Below are 21,236 nucleotides of genomic sequence, written 5' to 3' on the forward strand. Positions count from 1 at the left end.
CTTTAACTGCTCAGAGATTGATACCACCCAACAAAGTACGTGGTAGTCTACCCAACCGGTTTTTCCAAGTACCGTAAGGCTCAAAGTAGCTGACAATTTGCAGTTCATGGAATGCCACCCCTTGCGATTATATTTAGTATATTGTATATTTAGTATATGACATTTAGATCAAGGCGCTGCAACTACCTGAGGAAAACAGGCGTCGGTTAAAACGTTCCACACTCATCCAAATTGCCGCTGACAAATACTGGTTGATTTAAGAAAAAAAAAAAAAAGATAATTTTTTATAATATATTTGTATTTTTTCTTGGAATTATTTTCAACTGGAGATTAACTGCTACAACAAAATTAATTTTTTTTTTAAATAGTGCTGCAGGAACCCTTAACAGCCAATCAGATACCATCTTTTGGCGATCTGGCTATATTAAGTTGATAATATAATAAAATAATTGATAATAATTGATAAAATAATTGGCTGCGGCTCCTCGTTATTGACTAAAGGCTTAAATTTGTTTGCAACCTTATAACCAAACCATGTGAAAATGAGAATAAAATATATCCTAAAATAAATATCAAGTTTAAAAAAAATATTGGGTTTGGCAGACTAAAGATTAATGTATGGAAATTTTTTTTTTTTTTTTTAAAGTTGCATGATATTTCCAAAATATCATACAACTTTTTTTTTTTCTTTTTTTTTTTTAAATGAAAAAAATATAATGAAAAGACACTTACAACAAATATGTCACCTACATTCCTGATTTTTCAAGCGGCTACAATAATTAGCACTATGAGATTATACTATTTCCATGACTGTAAGTATTTTTGCAGATTGGAATAATTGTTGATGATTTTTGTTTTGTAAACTTTGGACTATATTATACTATATATGGCTATATTAAGTTTTATAATATAATAAAATAATTGATAATAATTGATAAAATAATTGGCTACGGCTCCTTGTTATTGACTAAAGGCTTAAATTTCTTTGCAACCGTATAACCAAACCATATGAAAATGAGAATAAAATATATCCTAAAATAAATATCAAGTTTAAAAAAAAATACTGGGTTTGGCAGACTAAAGATTAATGTATGGAATTATTATTATTTTTTTTTAAAGTTGTATGATATTTCCAAAATATCATACAACTTTTTTCTTTTTTGTTTTAATGAAAAAAATATAATGAAAAGACACTTACAACAAATATAAATTACCTACATTCCTGATTTTTCAAGCAGCTACAATAATTAGCACCATGAGATTATACTATTTCCATGACTGTAAGTATTTTTGCAGATTGGAATAATTGTTGATTTTTGTTTTGTAAACTTTGGAATATATTATACTATAAAAATGATCTGGGGGGGCGGGGAAAGGGATAAAACAATAAATGTTTTGATAATATGCTAAGGTTTTAATGAGTATGTTTGTATAACTTGTTTATCTGAAAAATTAATAAATATTTAAAAAAGAATTAAAAGAATTAAAAAAGGAAAAAAGAATCTATATAATAAAAATAATGATTTAATCGCAAGTAGCTTGCATAGATATAAATAACTAGGAAAATATAATCGCAGTAGACCGCCAGGAAGTGTTACATAATATTACATCAAAAGTGGGGAAGCTGTGCAAGGGCATGGACACACTTCTTGCGGTGTTCCAGGATGGCCTGTTTATCTATCTTTGCGGGGATAAAAAGTGGTAGAAGGAAATAGTACTCTATTGGGGAATACAACCATTTTTTTTACACATACTGATTGCACTTTTCCTGTACATTTTATTTATAATAATAATAAATATTATTATTATTATTATTACATACAGGAATTATATAGCGCCAACAGTTTGCTTTAAAATATATTTTTTAAAAAGCTGAATTTTTTGTATTTTTAATATTCTGTTTGTCATTTTACCAAATAGATTTATATAAAAATATTAAAATAAAAAAACTGATAATCATTCATACAAAGATATAAATTGCAAACACAAACTATCTCAGCTATATCGTCAGAAAAAAAGACTTATTAAACCTGTCAAAATATTATGGATTAAAATGTTAAAGGAACTTTAATTAATCAAACAAATTATTTTCTGTATAAAAAAAATAAGTTATATAATAATAAAAAAAATTGGTTTTACAATTAATAACCTATACCATTTAAAGTACTAAACATTTAAAATGTTAAATAAAATGTGTTGAATAAATGTAGAACACAAATACAAAAACACTAACAGAACATGGCCAGTTAGGAATAAGTTATATAATAATAATAATAATAATAATAATAATAATAATAATAATAATAATAAAATAGGTTTTACAATTAATAACCTATACCATTTAAAGTACTAAACATTTAAAATGTTAAATAAAATGTGTTGAATAAATGTAGAACACAAATACAAAAACACTAACAGAACATGGCCAGTTAGGAATAAGTTATATAATAATAATAATAATAATAATAATAATAATAAAATAGGTTTTACAATTAATAACCTATACCATTTAAAATACTAAACATTTAAAATGTTAAATAAAATGTGTTGAATAAATATAGAACACAAATACAAAAACACTAACAGAACATGGCCAGTTAGGAATAAGTTATATAATAATATTAATAAAATAGGTTTTACAATTAAAACATATACCATTTAAAATACTAAATATTTAAAATATTAAATAAAATGTGTTGAGTAAATTTTAAATGCAAATACAAAAACACTAACACAACATGGCCAGTTAGGCACAAGTTATATAATAATAATAATTAAAAAAATAGGTTTTACAATTAAAAACATATACCATTTAAAATACTAAACATTTAAAATGTTAAATAAAATGTGTTGAGTAAATTTAAAACACAAATACAAAAACACTAACAGAACATGGCCAGTTAGGCATAAGTTATATAAAAATAATAATAATAATAATAATAATAATAATAATAAAAAATAGGTTTTACAATTAAAACATATACCATTTAAAATACTAAACATTTAAAATGTTAAATAAAATGTGTTGAATAAATTTAAGGCACATAAACGGAACACGGCCAAATAGGCATAATTAGATTGTAAGCTCCTATGAGCAATGCCCTTCCTTATCCTCTATCCTGTATATTAATAATAATAATAATTCACTTAATGGAACAACAGCACAAAAAACAATTGTATGTAGGAGAATCAATTAATTTGGCATCTCAGAGTGGACAGCCTAGAAAAAAAAAAACGATTACTGATTGGTTGCTATGAATCAATATCCCTGCTCTTCATACCGGTATTATTAAATAAATGTTTTGAAAAATATTTACTGGCTTTAAAGAGGCCAAATAAACAATTCCAGATGAAAAGCCTCAGAACCCAAACTAGTTCCATTCATACGAGAAGGGAATATGTGATGGAATATAAAACAGGCTGGTCCCTTGTTAGTACCTAATTTCCAAAAGAAAAAAAAAAACAACACACATTCCATGCACACATATTTACTGTAATTAATTTGTCTTGGATACTCTCTTGGCTCGCTACAAAAGCGGTTATGAAATGTTGATACCATATTTTTTTTTCACGTTTAAATGCTGTTTGTGGAAGAATGTTTAAGAAAAAAAAAAAGAAGCTGAGGGCGAAAAAAAAAAGCTAAAATATATCTAAAAAAAAAAAAAGAGGCTGAGGGCAAAAAATAAAACCTACAATTCCTAGATTGTAAGCTTCAAGGATCAGGGCCCTCCTATCCCTCTTGTATTGAACTGTATTGTTGCTGTATTGTCTCCTGTTATATTGTACAGTGCTGAGCAAAATTGTTGGCGCTATATAAATCCTGTATAATAATAATAAAATAATACAATAAATCTAAAAAAAAAAAAAAGAGGTTGAGAGTGAAAAATAAAACCTAAAATAAATCTAAAAAAAAAAAGAGGCTGAGAGCGAAAAATAAAAGCTAAAATATATCTAAAAAAAAAAAGAGGCTGAGACCAAAAAATAAAACCTACAATTCCTAGATTGTAAGCTCCAAGGATCAGGCCCTCCTATCCCTCTTGTATTGAAATGTATTGTCTCCTGTTATATTGTAAACCGCTGAGCAAACTGTTGGCGCTATATAAATCCTGTATAGTAATAATAAAAATAATACAATAAATCTAAAAAAAAAAGAGGCTGAGAGCGAAAAATAAAACCTAAAATATATCTAAAAAAAAAAAAGAGGCTGAGAGCAAAAAATAAAACCTACAGTTCCTAGATTGTAAGCTCCAAGGAGCAGGGCCCTCCTATCCCTCTTGTATTGAACTGTATTGTTGCTGTATTGTCTCCTGTTATATTGTAAAGCGCTGAGCAAACTGTTGGCGCTATATAAATCCTGTATAATAACAATAAAAATAATACAATAAATCTAAAAAAAAAAAGAGGCTGAGAGCGAAAAATAAAACCTAAAATATATCTAAAAAAAAAAAAGAGGCTGAGAGCAAAAAATAAAACCTACAATTCCTAGATTATAAGCTCCCAGGATCAGGACCCTCCTATCCCTCTTGTATTGAACTGTATTGTTGCTGTATTGTCTCCTGTTATATTGTAAAGCGCTGAGCAAACTGTTGGCGCTATATAAATCCTGTATAGTAATAATAAAAATAATACAATAAATCTAAAAAAAAAAAAGAGGCTGAGAGCGAAAAATAAAAGCTAAAATATATCTAAAAAAAAGAAAAAGAGACTGAGAGTGAAAAATAAAACCTAAAATATATCTAAAAAAAAAGAGGCTGAGAGCGAAAAATAAAAGCTAAAATAAATCTAAAAAAAAAAAGAGGCTGAGAGTGAAAAATAAAACCTAAAATATATTTTAAAAAAAAGAGGCTGAGAGCAAAAAATAAAACCTAAAATAAATCTAAAAAAAAGAAAAAGAGGCTGAGAGTGAAAAATAAAACCTAAAATATATCTAAAAAAAAGAGGCTGAGAGCGAAAAATAAAAGCTAAAATAAATCTAAAAAAAAAGTAAAAGAGGCTGAGAGTGAAAAATAAAAGCTAAAATATATCTAAAAAAAAGAGGCTGAGAGCAAAAAATAAAACCTAAAATAAATCTAAAAAAAAAAAAGAAAGAGGCTGAGAGCAAAAAAAATCTAAAATAAATTTAAAAAAAAAAAAAAAATATAAAAAAATTTTACATTTGTAGTTGTTCAGCTTTGAAAACGAGGAGCTAAATAAAAGTTCAGAACACAGAGAAACAAGACGTAGGAAAATTCCAGGACAGCAGGCACCTACGTACAAAGTGCGCTATCTGTCGGCGCTGGGAAGGCCGTTAATTCCAGACGTTAGTACATAGCACACAGACAAGCACACTGCTACCAACCTTGGCTACGGGACCGAGAGGCTGCGCCTGAGATACACTGAAGTCTCTTTTTATTGTGTGGCTGAAGGTCAGTGTAGAGGGCAGATATGTGAGAAATTCCCATGTGTCAGATACATACAGCTCCATTGGCCCCCTCAGCCCAGACCGACACAAAAGGCAAACTCCCGACCTTATCGCTGCTTAGGAGGTTATTTTTACTTCACAAATTGTCGCTGGGGGGGGGGGTGATGGTGGGGGGGGACTTCACCACAGCCACCAGCAATGACTGACTGCTACGTGCCTCCGTGTATGACCGTGCCGGCTCATTTGGCAATATACGCTTTTATAGCCATAATGTGGTCTAATGTACAGCTAATGTGTGTTTATGATCTGCAAAGTCCAGTCATTAAAGTGAAACTTTATCCCCCCCCCCAAAAAAAAAATCAGGCATAGAAAAGGATGTTTTAAATTCCTCAGAGACAAAGATAATCATAAAACACTTTTTTTTCTCCCTCAGAGTTGAAGAATACAAAAATCTCTTTTTATTTTTTTGCTGTGTCCCCAAACATAGTGCTTTATCTTTTTTGAAAAATGATTTATTAGAAAAAAATCTGCTTGCTGTGGGGACACCCGACAGTAGGGAGGGGCCAGGAGTGACAGAGGGGGATCGAGAAGAGGGGCATCCAGGCTGCTCTGTGCAAAACCATTGCACACAGGAGGTAAGTATGACATGTTTGTTATTTAAAAAAAAAATTAACCTTTAGAATCGCTTAAAGGTGTTACTAAACCCCGGACCCTGCATTCACTATATCTGGTCTCCCAGGGCCCTGCATTCACTATATCTGGTCTCCCCGGACCCTGCATTCACTATATCTGGTCTCCCAGGGCCCTGCATTCACTATATCTGGTCTCCCCGGACCCTGCATTCACTATATCTGGTCTCCCTGGACCCTGCATTCACTATATCTGGTCTCCCCGGACCCTGCATTCACTATATCTGTTCTCTCCGGACCCTGCATTCACTATATCTGGTCTCCCCGGACCCTGCATTCACTATATCTGGTCTCCCCGGACCCCGCATTCACTATATCTGGTCTCCCCAGACCCCGCATTCACTATATCTGGTCTCCCCGGACCCCGCATTCACTATATCTGCTCTCCCCAGACCCTGCATTCACTATATCTGCTCTCCCCGGACCCTACATTCACTATATCTGCTCTCCCCGGACGCGGCATTCACTATATCTGGTCTCCCCGGACCCCGCATTCACTATATCTGATCTCCCTGGACCCGGCATTCAGTATATACGGTCTCCCTGGACCCTGCATTCACTATATCTGGTCTCCCTAGACCCTGCATTCACTATATCTGCTCTCCCCGGACCCTGCATTCACTATATCTGATCTCCCTGGACCCGGCATTCAGTATATACGGTCTCCCCGGACCCTGCATTCACTATATCTGGTTTCCCCGGACCCTGCATTCACTATATCCAGTCTCCCGGGACCCTGTATTCACTATATCCGGTCTCCCCGGACCCTGCATTCACTATATCCGGTCCCCCAGGACCCTGCATTCACTATATCCGGTCTCCCCGGACCCTGCATTCACTACATCCGGTCTCCCTGGACCCTGCATTCACTATATCCGGTCTCCCCGGACCCGGCATTCACTATATCCGGTCCCCCAGGACCCAGCATTCACTATATCCGGTCACCCCGGACCCTGCATTCACTATATCTGGTCTCCCTGGACCCTGCATTCACTATATCCAGTCTCCCCGGACCCTGCATTCACTATATCTGGTCTCCCCGGACCCTGCATTCACTATATCCGGTCTCCCCGGACCCCGCATTCACTATATCTGATCTCCCCGGACCCTGCATTCACTATATCTGGTCTCCCCGGACCCTGCATTCACTATATCTGGTTTCCCGGACCTTGCATTCACTATGCGAATAAATCAAAGAGTGCGCTAAATATATTTATATTTATAATCTGGTCAGCATGGAGCTCTGGTGAGTGTACCCATTTCATTCGGTGGTGGATTTTTTTTTTTTTTTTTGCACAGTTTGATTTATACAAGATTTCAGAACTGTTTAATTATTTTGTGATGGTGGATGGACTTTTATATAATATTTTTTTATCACGGACATCATTATTTTAACTAATAATGTTTGTATTTACTTATATTTAGCGCACTCTTTTATTTATTCACATTTTTACCTTTTTTGGTTAGGAGTGCAGCTTTTGTTCTATTTAGTTTGTGGCGCTTTTTTTCTCTATTTCTTATATTTCCTGCATTCACTATATCTGGTCTCCTCGGACCCTGCATTCACTATATCCGGTCTCCCCGGACCCTGCATTCACTATATCTGATCTCCCCGGGCCCTGCATTCACTATATCCGGTCTCCCTGGACCCTGCATTCACTATATCTGGTCTCCCCGGACCCTGCATTCACTATATCTTGTCTCCCCGGACCCTGCATTCATTATATCCGGTCTCCCTGGACCCTGCATTCACTATATCTGATCTCCCCGGGCCCTGCATTCACTATATCCGGTCTCCCTGGACCCTGCATTCACTGTATCAGCTCTCCCCGGACCCTGCATTCACTATATCCGGTCTCCCCGGACCCTGCATTCACTATATCTGGTCTCCCCGGACCCTGCATTCACTATATCTGGTCTCCCCGGACCCTGCATTCACTATATCTGGTCTCCCCGTACCCTGCATTCACTATATCTGGTCTCCTTAGACCCTGCATTCACTATATCTGGTCTCCCACAGTACACAGAACATGGAAATACAATTATTTTAGTAAATATAAACTGCTAAATACCCATTCTCATCAACAGTATATAGTAGTCTTGTGACTTCTCTCAGTGTCCAGCAGAGCATTGGTTAAAACTTGTAGGAGGAGTTTTAATTTTGCGCTAAAAGGATGCAGGACCCCTGATCCCCTGTCTGGGCAGTGCTGATTGGCCCTGTGCTCACATGCACTCTCCCAAGAAAAAACAACAACTCTCTAGCAATACACACCAAACTGAGCATGTGCAGAGTGTCTCCACACGATATGTCTTATCAGGAGATAAGAGGGGGACACTGGAAAAGGGGAGGATCAGAGAAGTCAGGATCAAACAGCATTTTACACAATGCCGAGGATTGACTCCTTGACATGAATAGGACATGGATGAGGATGCATGGAATACCTCACACGGGGGACACACTGATACTACCCAATCCCCCCCGAACAAGGCCTAAGGTCCTCTGTCACATTTTTATTAAAGTCCAGGACCCAATTTGGGAAATTTTTTTGTTAAACATTACATATCATCACAACTACTTTGTACATCGAGGTGGGATGAAATCCTTGGACCCATTGTCAGATCCTACGCTGGTGCAGTGGGTCTTGGGTCCCTCGTGGTGCAGTGGGTCTTGGGTTCCTCCTGGTGCAGTGGGTCCTGGGTTCCTCCTGGTGCAGTGGGTCCTGGGTTCCTCCTGGTGCAGTGGGTCCTGGGTTCCTCCTGGTGCAGTGGGTCCTGGGTTCCTCCTGTTGCACGCAATGTCTGGCCTCATGTGGCAAGAGTATGCAGGCAGTTCCTGGAGGATGAAGGAATTGATACCATTGAATGGCCCCCACGCTTGCCTGACCTAAATCCAATAGAACACCTCTGGGATGTCATGTTTCGGTCCATCCGACGCCGCCAGATTGCACCTCAGACTGTCCAGGAGTTCAGTGATGCCCTGGTCCAGATCTCGGAGGAAATCCCTCAGGACACCATCCGTGGTCCCATCAGGAGCCTCCCCCGACATTGTCAGGCATGCATATAAGCACATGGGGGCCATACAAACTACTGAGGACCATTCTGAGTTTCTGCAATGAAGTTTCAGCAAAATGGACTCACCTGCTGCATCATTTCTTCACTTTGATTTTCGCGGTGTCTTTGAATTCAGTCCTCTGTAGGTCGATCATTTTCATTTCCATCAAACGATGGGACATCCTTACGTTCCTAACACATTACCCCATCCATATCAGTATAGATGAAATATTTTCCCTTTTGAGATCTGATGTGTTTTCAAAGTGTTCCTTTAATATTTTTGAGCAGCATATATATACACACACACATACACTATATTGCACCAAGTATTGGTCGGCCGGCCTTTCCACACACATGACCTTTAATGGCCTCCCAGTCTTAGTCCGTAGGGTTCAATATTGAGTTGGCCCCGCCCTTTGCAGCTATAACAGCTTCAACTCTTCTGGGAAGGCCGTCCACAAGGTTTAGGAGGGTGTCTATGGGAAGGTTGGACCATTCTTCCAGAAGCACATTTGTCAGGTCAGGCACTGATGTCGGGGGAGGAGGCCTGGCTCGCAGTCTCCGCTCTAATTCATCCCAAAGGTGTTCTATGGGGTTGAGGTCAGGACTCTGTGCAGGACAGTCAAGTTCCTCCACCCCAAACTGGCTCCTCCATGTCTTTATTGACCTTGCTTTGTGCACTGGTGTGCAGTCATGTTGGAACAAGAAGGGGCCATCCCCAAACTCTTCCCACAAAGATGGCAGCATGAAATTGTCCAAAATGTCTTGGTATGCTGACACCTTAAGAGTTCCGTCACTGGAACTAGGGGGCCAAGCTCAACCCCTGAAAACCAACCCCACACCATAATCCCCCCTCCACCAAACTTTACATTCGGCTCAGTGCAGTCAGGCAAGTACCGTTCTCCTGGCAACCGCCAAACCCAGACACATCCATCGGATTGCCAGACAGAGAAGTGTGATTTGTCATTCCAGAGAACACGTCTCCACTGCTCTAGAGTCCAGTGGCGGCGTGCTTTACACCACGGCATCCGACGCTTTGCATTGCACTTGGTGATGTAAGGCTTGGATGCAGCTGCTCGGCCATGGAAACCCATTCCATGAAGCTCTCTACACACTGTTGTTGGGCTCATCTGAAGGTCACACCAAGTTTGCAGGTCTTTAGCTATTGGCTCTGCAGACAGTTGGCGACTTCTGTGCGCTTCAGCATGCGCTGACCCCGCCCTGTCATGTGACGTGGCCTACCACTTGGTGGCTGAGTTGCTGTTGTTCGCAGTTGCTTCCACTTTGTTATAATCCCACTAACAGTTGAGCGTGGAATATTTAGTAGCCAGGAAATGTCACGGATGGACTTATTGCACAGGTGACAACCTATCACGGGACCACGCTTGGAGTCACTGAGCTCCTGAGAGCGACCCATTCTTTCACCAATGTTTGTAGAAGCAGTCTGCATGTCTAGGGGGTGATTGTATACACCTGTGGCCATGGAGGTGATTGGAACACCTGAATCCAGTGATTTGGAGGGCTGGCCCAATACGTTTGGCAACATAGTGTATACATACAAGGCGGTGGCCATATTCACCAGTTGCTTGTTTAGTATTTTGTGCAGTGACTGTGCCTAAGCCCTGGTTCACGTTGCTGCGACTTCAGGTGTGACATGCGATTTACAAACCGGACCTGAAGTTGAATGAGAATTCTTTTACATGCCTTTTCTCTTTATATTATAAAACCCACAGTAAACCATAAAAGCTATGTTTTTGCGTGCGTGTTTATGCACAATCATGCATTCGGCATTTTGCATTCTATTGGTCGGAATATTAATTTATTTTGCCCATTAGAATGTATTACTGGGCAAATGCACACAAACGTGGCTTGCGTCAATGTAGATTTATGCGCATTTGCTGTTTTTCCAGCCCAAACACTCCTCTTTAGAATGTGCAAGTGATGTTTTTTATGCCTTTAAATTCTCCTGCTTCTAAATACCTGTAAGCGGGACTTTTTTTTTCAGCGGGAACGCGGGAGAATGTAGTTCCGGCACCTCCAACACTGGAAGTATGTAATGCCAAGGGGTCCTGGGGTGTGCTGGAAGGTCTATAGATGATTGCTGCTAGGGGATCTATTGTTGCTGGAGGGGATCTATTTTTGAGTTGGAGGTCCATTGTTGCTGGGGTGAGATCTTTTGTTGCTAGGGGGCTCTTATGTTTTTTGGGGGGTCATTTGTTGCTTGAGGGGATCTACTATTGAGAGAGGAGTCTATTATTACTGTATGCTGGAGAGTTTAGAGATCTGTTGTTGCTGGAGGGGGTCTGTTGTTGCTGGGGGGGGGTCTATTGCTGCTGAATATAGGGGATCTATTTTACTGCTGTCAGGAATGGATTCACCACTGGTGGTGGGACTCACCTGCCGTGTGGGCTGCAATACCAGGGCTGGCCAGTGGGTGCTCTCAGCAACCAGAAGCTCACTCCTGCAGTCAGCCATCAGCTGAAGCTGATTGCAGGAGGTGTATTTAAGCAGGACCAGGCCTGTGATCAGTGCCTTGGTGTATTGTTTTCCATGAGCCCCTGTACCCTGTGTTCCTGTTCTGCTGACTATCTGATTTGTTGCGGACCCTGCCTGATCCTGACCTCTGCTGACTTCTCCTGCTTGATCCCTGGCTTGCCTGACCATCCTTCTGCCTGATCCTCTGTACCACGCTGCCCGTGAGTTACTGAACCCGGCTTGTGACTCTGACTATTCTCTGCCTGCTCCTCCGGTACCTCACTGCCCGCACGTTGCTGACCTGGCCTGCCTGACTACGCCTGACGCTACCCAGACGATCCATTCATCCATCCCGCACGGATCTGTCCCTGTTACCAGGTCTGCCAGCCTCTTCACGTCAGGCTTTCCCATGGTACATACCCTCCGCAGACCCCTCTACCACAGTTGGGTGCACTCAGGGGCCGCGACCTGGTCTCAGTCCTGCGCCAAGTCCATCCCCACCATCAGGGGCTCTGGTGAAAAGGCAGACTGGGGCTTAGACTCCGCGCCCTGGGGAATCCCGTTCTGTGGGTACTAGAGATCCCGCCGGGTGGTGCCTGACTGTACCTATCGGCCTGCCTGACCATTCCACCTCTCCAGCCCTGACTACGCCAGTGTTCCTGAAGCCTGCTACTTCCCCGTGTCAGTCCACACATTTCTGGTCATACCCGGATCTCTAACAACTGCTTTTCTTGTTATCATTATCAAATTCCAAATTACTTAGCAACCAATATGATACTTGGTTCTGTATTCTCTAAAAGGGGCAGTACTGGGAGGTGAGTAGGAGCCAGAACTAAGGGAGGCTGCTCGGAGGTGGGTAAGGGGGCGGAGACAAAAAAGCCCTGCCTGTAAGGACCTATGTATGAATGGACACATAGAGGTTTATTTACCAAACCCGGAGAGTGCAAACTCTGGTGCAGCTGCACATGGTAGCCAATCAGCTTCGAACTTCACTTGTTCAATTAAGGCTCCATGTAGACTGGAACGGTTTTTCTGCTGGCAGCAGAAAAACGCTAAATGCAGCAATAACACATGTAAACGCAGTACCATGTTTAGCGCTTGGACGGTTATTAATTTCATTGACCAGAGAACTTGCCATTGAAATTAATAAATGGCAAGTGCCAAGGTGTGCTTTTGCCGCGTTTAGCATTTTTTGCACAAAATATTTCTCTCCTGAACACTTCTGCGTTCAGGTGGAGGACATTTAACTGGCCCTAAACTCTGCTGCTGTTAAACTCTGATAAATTTTTATGTGTGCATGAAGGGCTGATGCTACCACCAGGGGTGGACTGACAACTCATGGGGCCACCGGGCAATAGGGGATCATGGGTCCCCTGTGTGCTCATCCACACTCAAACCACACCCAAAAAAGCCTATGAAAGGTACCAGGGGCATCTCATAGGGCCTCTTACTGACCCCGGGCCCTCAGGCAGTGCTCGAGTTTCTGAATGGTCAGTCTTTCCCTGGCTACCACTAGGCAAACTAGGCAGCCGCCTAGGGTGCAGCCACAGCCCCTGGTTTCCCAACTCTTCGCCATGACCAGGTCTAGGGTGGTGGTGGGGTTGGTTAAGCCCACCCCCCACCAGAATCACTTGCCATTAACATGTGTTCCCCTACATTTCAACTGAAAAAAAGCCCACAATCTAGAGAAAACAAACCCCATCAAACACCTGTAGGTATGGTGTGTGAATGGGAACACTTAAAAAAAAACCATATAATTGGGGCTTCTTAAACTAGACTGCAAAAGCGGAAATGCACTTAAGGCTGGTCTGTCTGCCAGGGGCTTCATAAACATGCGCACTCGGCCTTGCCCAGGGGTGGGCTGACAACTCATGGGGCCCCCGACCAATAGGGGATCATGGGGCCTCTGTGTCCTTGCCCAAACTCAAAAAAGCCTATGAAAAAGGTACCAGGGGCATCTCATGGGGCCCCCTACTGATCCCGGGCCCTCGGGCAGTGCCCGACTTTCCAAATGGTCAGTCCGCCCCTGGCCTTGCCCAACATTCGTATGTATACTATAGCGATGGCATTGGTCGCTCAATGTCCTTGAACCCTTTGAGGAATAGTCTGGATCTTTTTACACCCGTTTGCTGCATCCTTTTCAGAAGGAAGGATCGCTATCCACTATCCGTGTCCACCTTTAATCTGTTAAATATACATCCACCCAACGTGCTAAGCCAAGTCAGCACACATTTGATTTACAGTACTTTATACAGGGGCCTGTGAGGGCCTCTTGCAGTTCTTAATTAGAAGCGTAATGTCTACATTCCTGGCAATCCTCCCCTGTGCTGTCTTTAAGTGCCTTTGAAGAGGACCAAGCGGCACATGTTTAACCCCATCATGGCTCTTTGTAATCTCACTGCAACTGTGACAATCTGAACATATGGTTGACTTCAGCTGTTGCCGCTCTGACTTTATATATATATATATATATATATATACTGTATATATGTCTGCACATATATACTAGCAAAGCACACATGCACACTTTGTGTTAATTAAAGCATCTCGTTTATACAGTAGACCAGGGGTGGACTGACAACTCATGGGGCCCCCGGGCAATAGGGCATCATGGGGCCCCTGTGTCCTTGACCAAACTCATAAAAGCCTATGAAAAAGGTACCAGGGGCATCTCATGGACCCCCCTACTGACCCCGGGCCCTCGGGCATTGCACGAGTTTCCAAATGGTCAGTCCTCCCCTGCAGTAGACTGAATATATTTGGCAAAAGGTATTGATAAAGGTCATTTACAGCTTCAATAAAACATTATTATATTGAAAAAGAAGTTCAATTGTGAAATAGAGTGTGAAAAATAAAACCAGGAGTAGCTCAATAACACAGTAGCTCGAACATGAGAAATTCCATATTTAGAATGGTGGTGTCGGAGTCCTGACCTCAAGCCCAGTGGAAAGTTGGGACATGATCTGAAGTAGGCCTTTCAAGCAAGGCAACTAAATAATGTATATATAATGTTATATAGTCATAAATGGCATAAAATACATAAAATGCCTAAGTGTAAAAGTATCATATAAGGAGGAAATAAACAAATCAAACTGATCCATTCAAGTCTACAACTTACACATGTCAAGTTTACCCCCTCACAACCAGGGGTAGACTGACAACTCATGGGGCCCCCGGGCAATAGGGGATCATGGGGCCCCTGTGTCCTTATCCAAACTCAAAAAAGCCTATGAAAAAGGTACCAGGGGCATCTCATGGGGCCCCCTACTGACCCCAGGCCCTCGGGCACTGCCCGAGTTTCCAAAGGGTCAGTCTGCCCCTGCTCACAACCCAACAAGAATAAAGAAATTAACATGATATCAAGGAGAAGACCACTCCTTGGGTTGTTTTCTCGTAAGGTGACTACAAGTGATTTTCAAGTGTAAACATTGGCTTTTTCCGTTCATGGCTAAGCCAGGAGTCTCCAAACTGTGGCAATGTGTTTGCCTTTATCCAGCCCTTGGGGTACTATTCCTTCCACTGATATGAAGTATTATTCCTCACACTGACACCATCAATGGGGCACAGGGGCAGACTGACAACTCATGGGGCCCCCAGGCAATAGGGGATCATGGGGCCCCTGTGTCCTTGCCCAAACTCAAAATGCCTATGAAAAAGGTACCAGGGGCATCTCATGGGGCCCCCTACTGATTACGGGCCTTCGGGCAGTGCCCGAGTTTCGAAATGGTCAGTCCGCCCCTGGTGGGGCACTATTTAATCCACAGATACCAATGATGGTGTACTATTCCTCCCACTAATACCAATGATAGGACACTACTCCTCCTCCTAATGACCACCAACCCTGAGGCCATGTTTATTCTCACTGATGTTGGCCCCGGGACATTTTCTACCCCAACTGGCTACAATCCAGCCCCACTTAAAACTGCAGGACAGTAAACTGGCCCTTTGTTTGACAGTTTGGAGAACCCTGGACTAAACCATTCATTAAAAGATTATATAGTAATCGTATAGCAAGTTGTTTATTGAATTACACTTACCGGTCACTTTATTAGGTCCACCTTGCTAGTGCCAAGAAAATCTCCCCCACACCATGACACCACCACCAGCCTAAATCATTGATACATGACAGGATGGATCCATGCTTTCATGTGGTTTACAGCAAATTCTGACCCTACCATCTGAAAGATCTTGTTGCATTTTCTTCATGTATCAGCAACCAGTATGCCCATTCTCCTCTGATATCAACGAGGCATTTTCGGCCAAACAACTGCCGCTCACTGGATATTTTCTCTTTTTCGGACCATTCTCTGTGAACCCTTGAGATGGTTGTGTGTGAAAATCCCAGTAGATCAGCAGTTTTTGAAATACTCAGACCAGCCCGATTGGCAGCAACAACCATGTCACGTTCAAAGTCACTTAAATCCTCTTTCTTCCCCATTCTAATGCTCAGTTTGAACTTCAGCAAGTCATCTTCATCACGTCTACCTGCCTAAATGCACTGAGTTGCTGTCATGTGATTGGCTGATTAGCAATTTGTGTTACCAACAAATTGAACAAGTGTACCTAATTAAGTGGCCGGTGAGTGTATATCTCCAGCCAAAGCATGGTTTTGGATAGAGTTGGGAAAGGTAAAGGTCAAATGCTCTTAAATAAGTATTCTAGGTATGGATATTTTTCCATAGTTACATTAGTCCAGCTTGGACCAATACTTGTGGGATCCCTATGAAAGCTGGAAATTACTGAAGTAGACACCGCTACTCCTGTCATCTTCACTAGTTTCTGAGTCCTGTGCTGAGCTCCTGCATTGTGAACACAGATTTCGGCCACTTGGCTGAGCGTCATTCAGAGATCTTGTTGCATTTTCTTCATGCATCCTAAACAGTCTTTGATTGGATGGAGTAGAGGAGGGGCAGTGACATCACACTCTCCACCTTGTCCAATCAGAGAATGCTTTATAATCATTCAGAACATTCATTGAATGTCGCCCATGCCAAGCAGCTGATCTCCTGTGTTCACAATGCAGCATGACAACCGCTTGGCACAGGACCCAGAAGCTAGTGGAGATCACTGGATTGGGGATGTCTACTACAGTGATTTCCATCTTCCATGGGGATCCCACAGGTATGGTATATGCCTATATACATTGGTCCAAGCTGCACCACTGTGACTATGGAAAAATGTCCATACCCAGTATTCTGTAATTGCAGTCCTGGTGCCCCATGGGGGATTGGCTTCTTACTTTTTGATTCTTTTTTCTTTTCTATAGTAATGGTATAGAAAAAACAGAGTACAGAAGATTTCCATAGGTAGTATCATCATTTCAAGCAGGATGGAATGATCCTAGTGTGTAGTATCCAACAATATGGCGTACTGAAACAATGGTGTGACAGACCCAACCGGGACAGGGGCTTTTGGAGGGAACTGCAGGCTAGCCTCTTGCCTACTGACTATGGGCCCTGGCGTTTGAAGGGGCTCTGTTCTTTGGGAGATGTGTGCCTGGGGGACCTTTTGGAGTAGTTTTCCTTTGGATTCAAGTCCATATCTCCCAAAAACACAGAGAATCTGAAACCTGGAGGACTAGGATACAGATTTGGGGTCTCTGTGCCCAAACCAACATTGATTGCTTCAATCCCCCCTAGACCACCTGAAAACAACCTGATGCTGAAGTCTCTTGCTGTAATCTGTTTATTAAGGTGTGCTTATAAAGGTATGATGCAGGGTTGACTGACAACTCATGGGGCCCCCGGGCAATAGGGGATCATGCGGCCCCTGTGTCCTTGCCCAAACTCGAAAAAGCCTATGAAAAAGGTACCAGGGGCATCTCATAGGGCCCCCTACTGACCCCAGGCCCTCGGGCAGTGCCCGAGTTTCCAAATGGTCAGTCTGCCCCTGGTACGATGTGTTTACTTTTGTGTCTTTGTCCCATTGTTAATTGAGTTAATTGAGTCACCTATTATTTCTGTCTGTTGGCTAGTCCTCCTGGAGCTTCCTGCATGATGGCATTAGTCTAGTGTCCACTTGACCTTGTTACCTAATCAGTGTGGGATGTTTATCCCAATGTGTAATGCTTGTTTTTATTGTTCACGTGGGGACTGCCCCTATTTCTGGAATGTATAAAAGCCTGCATTACTGTTCAATAAAGAGTTCAAACTGCACCTAATCTAGTGTTGTCCAGTTCTTGAGTGCAATGCCCAGCTCTAATACTTTGGTCCTGTGTCCCAGTAGCGAGGAAGCAGTTCTCTGACGGAAGCGCCTAGGAGGGGTGCCAGGCTGTCCGTCACAAATACCTGTACAGTTTCCTCCTGTATTGGGTCCAAGAAGCATCATTTCAAGAAAAGAGGGGATAAAGGAGAAAGGGTGGATAGGAGATACGAAGGTGGATTTACTTGGAGTTGGGCCACAATTACTTATGACATCACTTATGACATACTTATGACCTATCACACCTGAATGTGGATTTACTTGGAGTTGGGCCTCAATTACTTATGACATCACTTATGACATACTTATGACCATTCACACCTGAATGGTCCTGATCCACATCTTGATTGTAGCCAGGCTATCAATAGTAAGTCTATGACCACAAAAGAAATCCCTATTGCTGAACATGGTGATATGAGTCTTTACTCATGCCTATTTCAAAAGGTTCAGAAAAAATGAAAAAGGTGAACTAACACCCTACCAGGTACATCTGGATCAGGGACATGTACCTTAGATTCTAGATATATTAAACAAAATATAGTAACAAGTGAAGTTAGTGAGATTATATAAAGAAAACTGTATCATAAATGTTAAATATTAGTCAATCAACAATACTGAAAATGTTTAAACGGTGATGGCACACCTGCTATTCACTAGCCAACAAGCCAAGAAACTAGGCCTTTTACAATGATGATTAGCAAATAAACATTTGAAAAGTAAGTTCAGCTTTTCAGAAAAAATGAAAAGGTGAATATTGTACACCCTCCTGCCCCCCCCCCCCACACACACACATGACCCCCACTGTACTTACCTCCACGAGTGATGAGCTGTCGCTGCTCACACAGCCGGTGTAGTAGTCCGGGGATCTAAAATCTCTGCTCTTCTCCCCTTTCTTTCTGCAGGGCTTCCAGGACAAAACAGACTGATTCTGATTGGTCAGCACTGGTATAGAGAAGTGATCTGATTCATCTCAGAAGCCCCGCAGAAAGGAGGAGAGGAGCGGGGATTTCAGATCCCCGTACTGCTATGTGATCATTGACCGATCATCACTCATGCAGGTAAGTACAGCTGGGACTGGGGGGTGGGAAGGGTGTAGGGTGTTAGTCAGGGGCGGACTGACAATTCATGGGGCCCCCAGGCAGTAGGGGAGCATGGGGCCCCTGTGTCCTTGCCCAAACTCAAAAAAGCCTATGAAAAAGGTACCAGGGGCATCTCATGGGGCCCCCTACTGACCCCGGGCCCTCAGGCAGTTTCAAAATGGTCAGTCCGCCCCTAGTGTTCACCTTTTTCATTTTTTCTGAACCCTTTGAAATGGGCATGAGCATTATAGACTCATATCGCCATGTTTGTCAATGGAGATTTATTTTACTGTCATAGACTTACTGTTGATAGCCTGGCCACAATCAAGGATCATTCGAGTGTGAAGGGGCCAGTTGTCAATCCCTATTCCCAACAGTGTGAGGACAGGGTTAGACATGGAAGAAGTGCATGTCATTGAGGATAGGAACTGAAAGAATATTGTAAATTTTTCACAGCTCCCCCATTTGTGCTTTTGAGATCCAATATAACCACATCCTCTCCAGCATAGTGAGGAGTGATGAGAAGAAATTGCCCCTTACTTTGTGTCCTGGTGACCACTGGGTTGGGAATTATATAATTGTCTGAGATTAGATCTGCAGTATGTCTGTCACCTGCTCCAAGGGCTCATAAATGTAATTCTATATAAGTTTCATCCAAGACATTCGTTCTACATAATGTTGGAGCTTGTGGTGGCCTAAAGCAACCCTCCTGGAATGGTCTCTTTGTAAAAAAATGGTCTCCATGCCACATATTTCCCTTCTTCCAGGGAAAAAAATGCCACCCTAGGCAAATGCCTTGTTTGCCTTGTGGTAAATACGCCCCTGCCCCCCTGCCCCCCCCCCCCCCCCCACCATTGCTCTGAACACAGGACTCCTCCGGTACCACGGTGTCAGCAGGGGCTGTGCTTCCAAACTAGGCTCAGAACAGACAGGGAACCCAAAATACTCAGCGGCTCTTAAGGGGGTAGCGCTACACTGAAAATTTGCATTTGATAATGTAGTAAACCACCCCATGGACAATTTGCTAAATTTCTGTACTATTTAAACAATACAAACATCGCAAAAATAAATAAAAAATATATAAAATATATAATGTGTTCCACTCCAAAATATTATATCATGACATATATAAATAATATTAATAAAATAATAGAAATAAAAGCCCCACTCCAAAATAAGTGGGACTTTTTTTCTATTAATTTTTTTCTATTAATTTTATTAATATTATTTATATTTTATTTATATATGTCATGATATAATATTTTGGAGTGAAACACATTATATATTTTATATATTTTTTATTTATTTTTGCGCTGTTTGTATTGTTTAAATATTTTTTGGTGTAGATTTGCACTGATGAGCAGAAGCATTTATTTGTTTTATTTTGTTTCATTTTGGTGCTGGTGATTTATACTTACAAATTTCTGTACTAGAATTTTCACCTATATCTTAAACATTTATCTAAATGGAGTTATCAGAAGAGCAAATGATACACTTGAGTGCGATCCCTTTCTCGCACCATACAACGCTCCATCAAGAAGTACCACGGTGCAATATTCCACCCCGCACTCAGAGGTCATCCTCTTCTCTGTCAGTTTTTCTCCTGTCCATCAAGTGATCCCGTACCCGAGACACCAGGCACAGGACAAGTGCAGCCAAGTGACAGGTGTCAGCTGGGGGGTTATTTACTGACTCGTTATTGCTGGTTCTGTCAATACGTTTAAATGACAAGGTGTCGCTGAGTGTGACTTTTCCCTTTTACTCATCAGAAACAGACATTAACTGTTCATGTGCTTCTCTGTAGTAATACAAGGGTGGTTTTCTACTCTTTACAAAGGACCAGATAAACATTCCTAAATTTCTAAATTTTAGCAATTATTATTATACAGGATTTATATAGCACCAACAGTTTGCTCAGCGCTTTACATTATAGTGGGAGACAATACAGTAACAATACAGTTCAGTACAAGAGGGAATTGAGGGCCCTGATCCTGGGAGCTCACAATCTAGGTGGGAGGGGCTAGTGGTACAATAGGTAAAACTGTGGGGGATGGAGTGGTTGGAGGCGTAGAGGATTCCAGTATTAGCAGAGGGCGGGATAGGCTTCCCTGAAGAGATAGGTTTTCAATGGTCGCCTAAAGGTAAGTAGAGTAGGTGATAGTCTGATAGATTGGGTTAGGGAGTTCCAGAGGATGGGTGACGCCCTGGAGAAGTCTTGGAGACAAGCATGGGAGGAGGAGATAAGGGAGCTAGAGAGTAGGAGGTCTTGCGAGGAGCGGAGAGTACAGTATGGGTGATATTTAGAGAGAAGATTGGATATGTAAATTGGGGCAGTGTTGT

The 21,236-nt window shown here is 41.6% G+C and overlaps 1 protein-coding gene across 3 annotated transcripts in view; it reads right to left on the reverse strand.

Moving 5' to 3' along the window:
- MYH7B (myosin heavy chain 7B) overlaps nucleotides 1-5,470 on the reverse strand; it is a 96,533-nt gene extending 91,063 nt beyond the window's left edge. Inside the window, exon 1 of one of the 3 annotated variants that reach the window (XR_016313263.1) lies at nucleotides 5,339-5,468. The gene's annotated coding sequence lies outside the window, so the exon portion shown is untranslated. Of the gene's footprint in view, nucleotides 1-5,338 lie in introns of all 3 variants that reach the window. The other 2 variants (XM_089681003.1, XM_089681004.1) reach the window with 2 other exon arrangements.
- Nucleotides 5,471-21,236: the final 15,766 nt, after the last annotated feature.

This window comes from Staurois parvus, unplaced genomic scaffold, assembly GCF_062004578.1.
Source record: "Staurois parvus isolate SC_StPar_1 unplaced genomic scaffold, SC_StPar_1.0 ptg000255l, whole genome shotgun sequence".
Taxonomy (NCBI): domain Eukaryota; kingdom Metazoa; phylum Chordata; class Amphibia; order Anura; family Ranidae; genus Staurois; species Staurois parvus.